General features: G+C 38.4%; 1 long non-coding RNA gene across 2 annotated transcripts; it reads right to left on the minus strand.

Annotated features, from left to right (window-relative positions):
- Window positions 1–5,865: 5,865 nt before the first annotated feature.
- Window positions 5,866–9,263, minus strand: LOC110682977. Of its 2 annotated transcripts, none has more exons than XR_002503521.1 (7): window positions 9,044–9,263; window positions 8,233–8,443; window positions 7,887–7,987; window positions 7,364–7,438; window positions 7,204–7,251; window positions 7,064–7,113; window positions 5,866–6,297 (listed from the first exon to the last, which is right to left on the minus strand). It is a non-coding gene; the product is annotated as an uncharacterized LOC110682977 (long non-coding RNA). The 2 variants fall into 2 exon arrangements; XR_002503520.1 differs by having other exon boundaries at window positions 7,045–7,113.
- Between the last annotated feature and the right edge of the window lie 214 nt (window positions 9,264–9,477).

Raw genomic sequence — 9,477 nt, forward strand, 5'->3', positions numbered from 1 at the left:
AGCTCTAAATGGAAATGGATGAGCAATCGAGTTCCCTAGATATGATCATGCATGAATATGAATATGAGAATGAATGCATTTTTATTACGGCCGCACTCCAATGTGAGGTTACGTACGTATCCGTTAGGAATCAGGCCGAACGTAGCTCTAGATAAACCTCGTACAAGTGTATGTACACCTCAAAGATCATATGCAAGGAAATAAATTCTCATTTTGTTGATATGGAAAGGAGTAAAACAACTCTTGAAATAAATCTAAGGAAAAGATGAAGGGTGCCTATGCTAGAGTTTAATGGGGAAAAGGGAAATTAAAAATAAGAAAGAAATCATGAAATCTTGTCATTGAAGCCCGCCTCGTGCTTTGTTTTTCATCTTTGTCACACTACTAGAAAACAGCCAATCAACGACGGAAAAAATCCGTCGGAAAACCCTGAAATTCCGTCGGAAATGGCCATTTCCGTCGGAAAGCGTTGTCGGAAGACCTTTTGTAGGTATTTTGTGATATTCCGTCGGAAGAGACCTTTCCGACGGATTTTGTTCTGTCGGAGTCAAGTTTGACTTAATTGTGAAGTGCGTCGCAACATTCTGGCAGTCTGAATTCCATCAGAACCTACAACCTTCCGACGGGATATTCCGTTGGAAACCACTATGCTTCCGACGGAAATTCCGTCAGAAAGTTTAATAAAAAAAAAGCCCCCCCTACCCCTAACCCGCTACCCACACCCACCACCCCTAACCCACTGCCACCCCCTAACCCACCACCCACCACTGCCCACATTAACCAACCCCCACCACCGTAACCCACCCACACCCTTAACCCCACCCACACCCTTAACCCCAACCCAACCCACCCCACCGCCACCCCGTAACCCCACCACTGTAACCCCACCAAACACCCTTAACCCACCCCCTAACCCACCACGACCATCCTAACCCAGACTCACGCCACCAACAACCAGGCCACCAAACCCATGAAACCACCCACAACCCTAACTAATCCTAGCCCACGCCACCAAACCCCACAAAACCACCCAAAAATTCCCACCTCGCTTCCCACCACTAGCCCACACGTCATACACACACACTACAACTAATAGGCTCAAAAATTTCAAAAAAAAAAGAAAAGAAACTCAGAAAACCGAAAAATTAAAAAATAAACATACCTTGAATTGAAGAGGGCTTCGAATTTCACCACAAAAACAGTTTAACAAGGCCAAATTCGGCCATGAAAAGTCTAGATCTAGGATTTTATTGGTCGAATTTGGCCTAATTAACCTTTAAAATAATCAAAATCGAAGTTGTTTTTTTTTGGTAAGTAAATCGAACGGTTGAACTCGAAGCAAATCCCTGATGAAAATGTTCCATTGTTACCCAGAAAACGTGAAGAAGAAGAAAACGTGATGAAAATGCCCCGTTGTGTCGAAGAGAAGAAAAAGGAAGAGGAAGGACGAAAGAATAGGAAGGACGAAGGAGAAGGAAGGACAAGGAGAAGGAAGGAGAAGAGGAAAGAGGAGAGGAGAGAGAAAGATCGAAAAGAAAAGAAAGATGAAGGAGGAGATAGAATGAAGGAGGAAGAGAAGAGAAGAGGAGAAAAAAGAAAAAAGAGGCGGAAGAGAGGAGAGAGAAAAATAAGGGTTTCCGGGTTTTATAGGGTGTTTTTTTTTTTAAGTCAAAATTTACAGCCTCTAACGGGAATTTCCGTCGGAAGGAATTTTCCGAGGGAATATTCCGTCGGAAGTAGTAAATTCTGAGGGGAAAAAATCCGTCGGAATATTTTCGAGGGATTTTCCGTCGCAACATATATTTTCCGACGGACTTTTCTGACAGACCCAAATTCCGTCAAAAAATTCGAATTTTTCGATGGAAAATAAGTCCGTCGGAACGATTTCGTCGGAAAAAGGCCTATTTCTAGTAGTGGTCAATCACATGACTCGAACTCGATTCAACATGCATAGATGGGAAAGATCATAGTGTATGAGGGGAATGATATGGGGAAACTATGAAAGAGGAAAGTATGTGAATGTGGAAAATATTTAAGAAAGAAAGTGTAATGTATGGAAAGTATGTGGAAAGGTATATGTGAATGTGGAAGGATATGAAAAATTTTGGGAATAAGTTGAACCCTCAACTCGAATGACGGAAAGGACGACTCATGCATAGACCTAAGACATGGTCATGGTGTGAAGAAAGTATGTACAAAGACTCATGAGTGAAAATGATGTGTTCAAGACTCGTGTGATGACCATGTGACTAGACATGCGATTTGACTCAAACAAGACTGGGAAAAGACCATGTATGTACATTAACACTAGTAGAAAAAGTCAAATGAGCACCGTAAAACGCGCACTGGTTTCTAAAAACCGGTGCGAAAAATATAGGCGGGATTGAGAGAAAGAGTAATCGCACTGGTTCAAACCAAACCGGTGCGAAAATGAGTTAATCGCACCGGTTCGAACTAGTGCAAATGTTAATGTTAAAAAAAACACTTGGCCTTTTATCTTCTTTCTTTTTCTGTCTTCTTTCTTTCTCTTTCCTTGATCTCTCCTCCTCTCTCATCTGCCTCTCTCTCATCTACAACAATGCAGGCTCATTCCTCTAACTCCTTCTCTCTCCTTCGATCTCCTTCTCCATAACCGCCGCTTTCCCTTTCCTTTTCTCTCTCCTTTGATCTCCTTCTCCATAACCGCGCCACAAGCAAAGCCGCTCTCCTTCTCCTTCTCAGTCTAAAATCGGCATCATTAGAACCAAGCACAACCACCATCGCCGCCGCCGTCAATTTGAACCAAATACAACAACAACAACAAACTTGTATCAATTATCGATTCAAAAATCACAAATTCGAGGTTAGGATTTCTGGTTCTTTAGCTTTGCATTTTGGTCCAATTATTCATTTTAAATGCCTTGATTTTTTTGGATTTAATTTATGAATTGTTCGAAATTGCTGCTGGTCTTGGATGTTTATACGGATAGATGTTGGCGTTGTGGGTTACGACAGGTTGTAGTGAAGGCAGGTTTCTGGGTGATGTGTCTCGTGGTGCCTTATGTTGCTGCATTTTATTGTGGGTAAAGTGTTCCCGTTACTGCTTATGTTTCTTCTTTGTGTAGTGGTGGTTTTGTGGTTGTTGGGTTGTTTCGTTGCTAGGCAGTAGGGGTGGGTGGTTTCGGTGCTGTAGGGTGGTGCTTGTGGTGGTGGGTGGTTTTGGTGCTGTAGGGTGGTGCTCGTAGTTAAATTGTGAGGTTCACTCTCCCTTTCCTACTACCTCTCTCTATTATCTCTAGAGTTAGATTGTTGCTAGCTCACGAAAGAACCTGAAAAAAGCTCCAACTGAGTCTCCCTGTTCGAAATACTTGCTTGCTGACATTTGTTGGTAGATTTCTAAAACCCTGACCTCTCTGTTATTTAAGTTGTCTATATTTATTTTAATTCTATACTTAGAAGCATGTTTAAGTGGCGGATGAACGATTCATGTTGTATACCAGCATACGTTGCTGGCGGGCTGGATTGTTGTTGTTGGTTATTGTTGCTTGATTATTGCATGCAAGGGGACTGTTATTGTTATGAATGATGAGCATGTGTACTTTTAATGTGCTGAATGAACCTCTTTGAGCGGACATGTTGTGTGCTATAGATATCATAATGTGTTGAGTCACTTGGCTGTAAATAGTTACACTAGGATAATCCATATGATGAAGGGACTCACTTTCATCGTACAGCTTCTCACTATGATTTGCTCCGGTTTGTCCGTTGATGTAACACAGTTTGAGAAGTTTTTGGATGAAAAAAAACCCCCTAATAGATTCATGAATTATTTGCTTTATTTTGAGGAAATTTGCGGTTTTCGTTGATGAATGTTTATATCATTTACATTTTATATGTCGTCCCTTGAATTTATTGGATTATGTCCCTTGATGTTGTTGATGAAATTTCTAATTTATTGTTGACTGAGATGGAGGATTGTGTGGAGGATTCTAATTTCTAATTTCTAATAAAAATTCTTTTTTTTATTTTTTTTGAGGCATTAAGGGCACTGGTTTTGAACCGAACCGGTGCCAATTGTTTTGTTTTTTATTTTTTTTGGGGATTAAGGCCATCGATTTTGAATCGAACCGGTGCCAATTTTCATTAATACAAAAAAAAAATAAAAAAAATAATCGCGGCAATGATTTTTAGCACTGGTTAACTGGTGCCAAAAATATTAATTCGCTCCAGTTAACCGGTAATAAAACTAAGAATTGCCACCGGTTTTGAACCGGTGCTAAAGTATTTTTTTTTTTTTTTTTGGCTTCCCTCAAATCTACACCTGTTCAAACCCGGTGCTATATGGGGGTATTGAACCAGTGCCCTTTTATATTTTTCTACTAGTGTAAACTGGTTAATTGTGGTAGTGGGACTCGATCGAAGACTCGGAAAAAAAAACAGCTGAACTATCGCATGGCGATGGGACTATCGCCGAGCGCCAGCTCCATTGCGCGCGATGGACACAAGTGTCCTGCGCTACAAATCAAAACGATGCGCCAAAGTTGGAACGTCATTGCAATCTGTTTTCAGTGATTCTTTCGAAGGTTTAAGCATATAGTCTACTAGGTTGAGCATATTTAGACTTTAATTTCAAATTAATTAACCAATTTAATTAAGCGAAGTCCTTCAGGTTAGTATATACAAGTCATATATACAAGAATCAAGTTAACACAAAGGGTTAGTTTGTATAGACATATGTACAAGAACAAAGGTTAGTTTAATCACAAACAAGCTATGCGCATGTAAGATATGCACAAGTAGTCAAATAGTCACAAATGATGCAATGAGTTTGCAACCTAACCATGGCTCTAGTTCTCTAAGGTCAAGGATTATGGTGTCCAAAAGGGTCTATGGTTATGAGTTCAAATGCATCGTGCGAAAGCCTTACCTTAGAAGGGTTGGCAAGATGGATGGGACCCCGCAAGTTAAACTCGCTTCCATGGTTTGGTGAATTCACAAACTCAAATGCACCCATTGTTGCACGGAGTGTTCATTAGGGTGGATGGAGCGTGAATTCCCAAGGGCTAAGACCATATGTAGAACACATATGGGTTCAGAAAAGTCGAAAAAAACTCAATCAGGAAGTCGAAACAGTACTAGAATCAGGCAAAACACGAAGAAAGAATTCTGGTGTAATATTGTGAGAACTCGGCGCGAGGAAACAGAGGCCATCGCGCAGCGACAGCTCTATCGTGCCGCGATAAAGTTGTCGTATGGCGATGAACTCTATCGTCTCACGACAGTTCCAACGCGCCGCGGCAATATCTATGTTCGATATTTTTTCCGATTTTTCGTAGCGTTTATTCGATTTTAGTTGTATAAGATATTTCCGACTTTTCCTACGTGTAAAATCCTATGTTTTAACGCATTACGGATGGTCTTTCCAATGCGAACCTTTTTATGCTTGTTAATCAAAATTTACGCACAATGAATATCTAGAATCTTTCAAGTCTCATCCACTCATTCTAAATCTATTGCCAACACTAGTGGAAAAAAAACTATTTGCAGCGCGTCCAAACGCCACCTTTTGTAGCGTTTTCGCGCGCTGCATATGTGGGCGATGCAATTATTGGATATTATTTGCAGCACGCATTAAACGCTGCAAAAAACGGTTATTTGCAGCGTGCCTAACCCTATGCGCTGCGAAAAAGTTGGATTATTTGCAACATGCACAAGCTAGGTGTGCAAATAATTGGACTATTTGCAGCAAACCCTACCTAGGTGCGCTGCAAATAATTTTATTTTTTGCAGCGCACTCTCTTTAGGCGCGTTGCAAATAATTTTTTTGTTTGTTTGTTTGTTAAGATTCCTGGACAAACAGAAACAAAAGTAAGAAGGATAAATAGAAACCATTTTGATGATTTTATTTAACAGCCAAAAATCAAGGTCATTACAAATAAACCATGTAAATCATGGGGTATATATTCCTCTAGCCAAATATAAAAACTATAAAAACAACTGATCTTTTTAACGAATGAGGCCGGAAAGCTTTGACATCCTATAAGCTCTAATTTCCAAAAAGCTTTGCAATTGGTGGAACTCTTTTAATTTCTCGTCACCTCCTAACCTCTTTGATTATGGTATTGGTTCATGTGAAGCAACAGCCGTTTTATTTGGACCTGCTGATAGAGATTCGACCAACATCTTCTTCAATAGCATCTGCAATTGCCTCCAGAATTTAGCATAGACATCTGACTTGTCAAATGTAGAAGAATTTGGATGTACTTTCTCTGAGACTTAGCGTCCTTCAAGCAGGCAAGTCAAAGTAATTTCTAGCATCTGCGCAATTAACAGATAGTTAGCAATGTCAAACTTCAAAGTAGAATATAGCTAAGTCAACAAACATCAAATAACAGCAGCTTGTGTGTCTAGTAAGTAGTAAGAAATAATTTGCTAAGATCCAAAGAGGTGATCAAATACAATGCAGCAGATTTTATTCAATCATTCTTCACTAGTGAAAAAAACATTATTTCCATTATTGTCACATACCATCAGACTTTTAATGCTATTAGGTACTATAGAACATTGGAAGAGCTCTCATAGAGTATTCATAAAAAACAGTCCCCTTGATTTTATAAACCTAACATATTTTATAAGATCTCTCATATAAAAAACAATCCCCCCTGCCCCCCAATGAGCAAAAAGATACTAGAATGAAAGAATGGGAGAAGAGAAGCATATACTAGTCTGACATGGATAACACAACATAAAGCTTAGAAAGCAACTGAACTAGATGCAATGCTAAAATATTACCCGACTACAAACATCAGTTCTGCTGAGTTTATACTCATAGCATGATGCTTTTCTTTTCTCATTTTAGCACAATTAAACCCCTCCAATATACAGATTACTAGACATAGAAGATATGCATGGCTCATTCTGAGGGTTCAAGACAAAGCTAAAGGTACTCCTCGCTTTCAACAAGTATCATGCAGGTAATTGTTGCTGAAATATGTTTCTTATTCCATTAAATCATCTTACTATGAAATCTACAGAACAAAGAGAGGAGGAAGCTAAAAAACATACAAAATTTTAGTGCCACTACCATGGTTCTCATGTTCCAACAGCTTCACGAGAGGAGAAAGATCGATCTTTCTGCAAATGAAGAACAGACATCAGTGTCTCATTGGTGTCAGAATTCTACTAAGAAAATTAATATTTCTTGTTTTACAAAACTATCTTTACCTGAATTTCTTTCATCCCAAGGTTAGCATGACTAGAGTTTAAGAAAATCTGAAGATTCACAACGCTTTAGTAAAAAAAATAGGCTTCTCAACAGCAAATCTCAATAATTATAAAACCTGAATATAGCTCAAACAACAACTAAACAAGAAATTACAATTACCAGTCAAGCAGCCTTAGCACTCTCAACCACCATCCATTGTCCTTCTGAGGTAAAAAGCCATTCACAAACCCTATTCTAAAAAGAAAAAATTAAAAATTTACAGTTCAGATCACCAACATATAATTATAAAATATCATAAAATCTAGAGATGTAGAGTTATACATCAAATTTGTCAGGTTAATAAAGAATCAATGTAGAAACAAAAGAAATTTTCTTTTCTATCTGGTGTACACAAGCTTCAGAGAGAGAGAGAGAGAGTTGTGTTCACCCTAAGTTTACCAAGGCCATATCCAATTCAAAGTTAAAAGGACATCACCAAGATTTGAAACAAGGCTAAGTGGTAATCTTAAAATAAGTTTTAAGATGAGAAAGATGATTATAGATTATTTATCATGAAACAAATAACTGCAAACCATAAAGGATTATGAAACAACAATGCATATCAATACACCAACACAAATCTTGTAAGCACATGCAATATAAGTGTGATTAAAAAGTATACTTAAATGGAAGATCAAAACACCTCTGATAGATATTGATCACCCAACTTGGAACCAAACTCTGGCTCCATCAATGCATCCAATCCCCCTTATCCAGAACAACATCATAAGTTTCATCAGCAAACTGTCAACAAGTAACAAAGAAGAGTTAACACAAAGAACAACATGCCAAAGCTAAGTGGATTGTATGCTCGATTTACGGATTATCCCGCATAATCATACTTCAATTGCAATTACAACTCAGTAATGTATTTGTTGCCTAAACATTAAATAGCCAAATCCCTGTAGATAATAGCTGTTGAAGCTTAAGGAGACAGTATTCTAATCTGTCTTGCATGGCCAAGTAATTTCAAAATGCTTAGAGCATACCATTTCCATTCCAAGGCTCCTGCTAGGAAGAACCAGTTCATATGTGAGTAGTACCCCATGCCTCCAAAGATCCTGCGCGGACCCACCAACCCCCATATCACCGGAGCAGAAAAGAAGGTCCTGTTAAAGGAGCAGGTCCGTGGACAGTCAGGTGGCAACTGTGAAGGGTCATAATTCATGTTTCTGCTACTAATACTAATGCTCCCACAACCTGAAACAATAATAGGTACCTGTTAGCATTACTCCAAGGGCCATATTCATGTTTCTGCTTAATACTGCTACCCAAATTGTTCTAATTTTTTGTAGTGATTCCTATTTTCATAGGAAGTTAGGTGATTTGTTTGAGAGAAGATTTGAACTCACTTACTCCATAAATTTTAAGAGACTGAAAACAATAACTAAACCACAGAAAATAGAAAATGTAAATTAAAATCAAATTTTAATCAAATGAACCCTAGATCTAAACAAATTAAGCATTTCAATGAATAATTGATATCTAAAGAAGGAAGCCTCTCACTCAACGTCTTTGAAATCCAACCGATAAACTTAATAATTGATCAAAACTTTCAGTAATTAGGGATCAAAAAAGCTTCAAACGCATAAATAACTCATTAATAATCAACAATGCAAGATACCTAATCTACAATTTCAGAAAATTTACAAAAACACTAAGTTTAAAGAATCAACAATTATAATCAAAATACAAATCGAGAATTTCAGGGTTTAACATCAAATTTCTCAAAAAAAAACAGCATGAAATTGCAAAAATGAAAGAAAAACGATAGATCTAGAAAGAGAAAGCGAGAAACACCTGAATACCGAGCTTCCAAGAAGAATTTCCGACCATGAGGTACCATAAACAACCTAGACTTCGTCCTCTTTGCGCACGGCCATTGGTCGGACGGAGGTTGCCGGAGTGTGGAGCGCTCATAATCACACGGAAAAACTCGACGGCGCCGGGTTTTTCTTCATCTTCTCTCTCTCTTTCTTCTACTCCCTGGGTTATTTTGGGGTTAGGGTTTTCTGTAGTGGAGCGGCGAAGTCGAAGTCATGTTTTATAAATAAAATAAAGGAATGAATAAAACTTTATTATTTAATTTATTATTCTTTATTACATTATTTGCAGCGCCCCATATGGAGAACGTTGCAAATAAATTTTTTTTACAGTGTTCCAAAGTAGGGAACGCTGCAATAAATCGTGTTATTTGCAACGTGCTTCAATTGGGAGTGCGGCAAATAATTCTT

This window comes from Chenopodium quinoa, unplaced genomic scaffold, assembly GCF_001683475.1.
Source record: "Chenopodium quinoa cultivar QQ74 unplaced genomic scaffold, ASM168347v1, whole genome shotgun sequence".
Taxonomy (NCBI): Eukaryota; Viridiplantae; Streptophyta; class Magnoliopsida; order Caryophyllales; family Amaranthaceae; genus Chenopodium; species Chenopodium quinoa.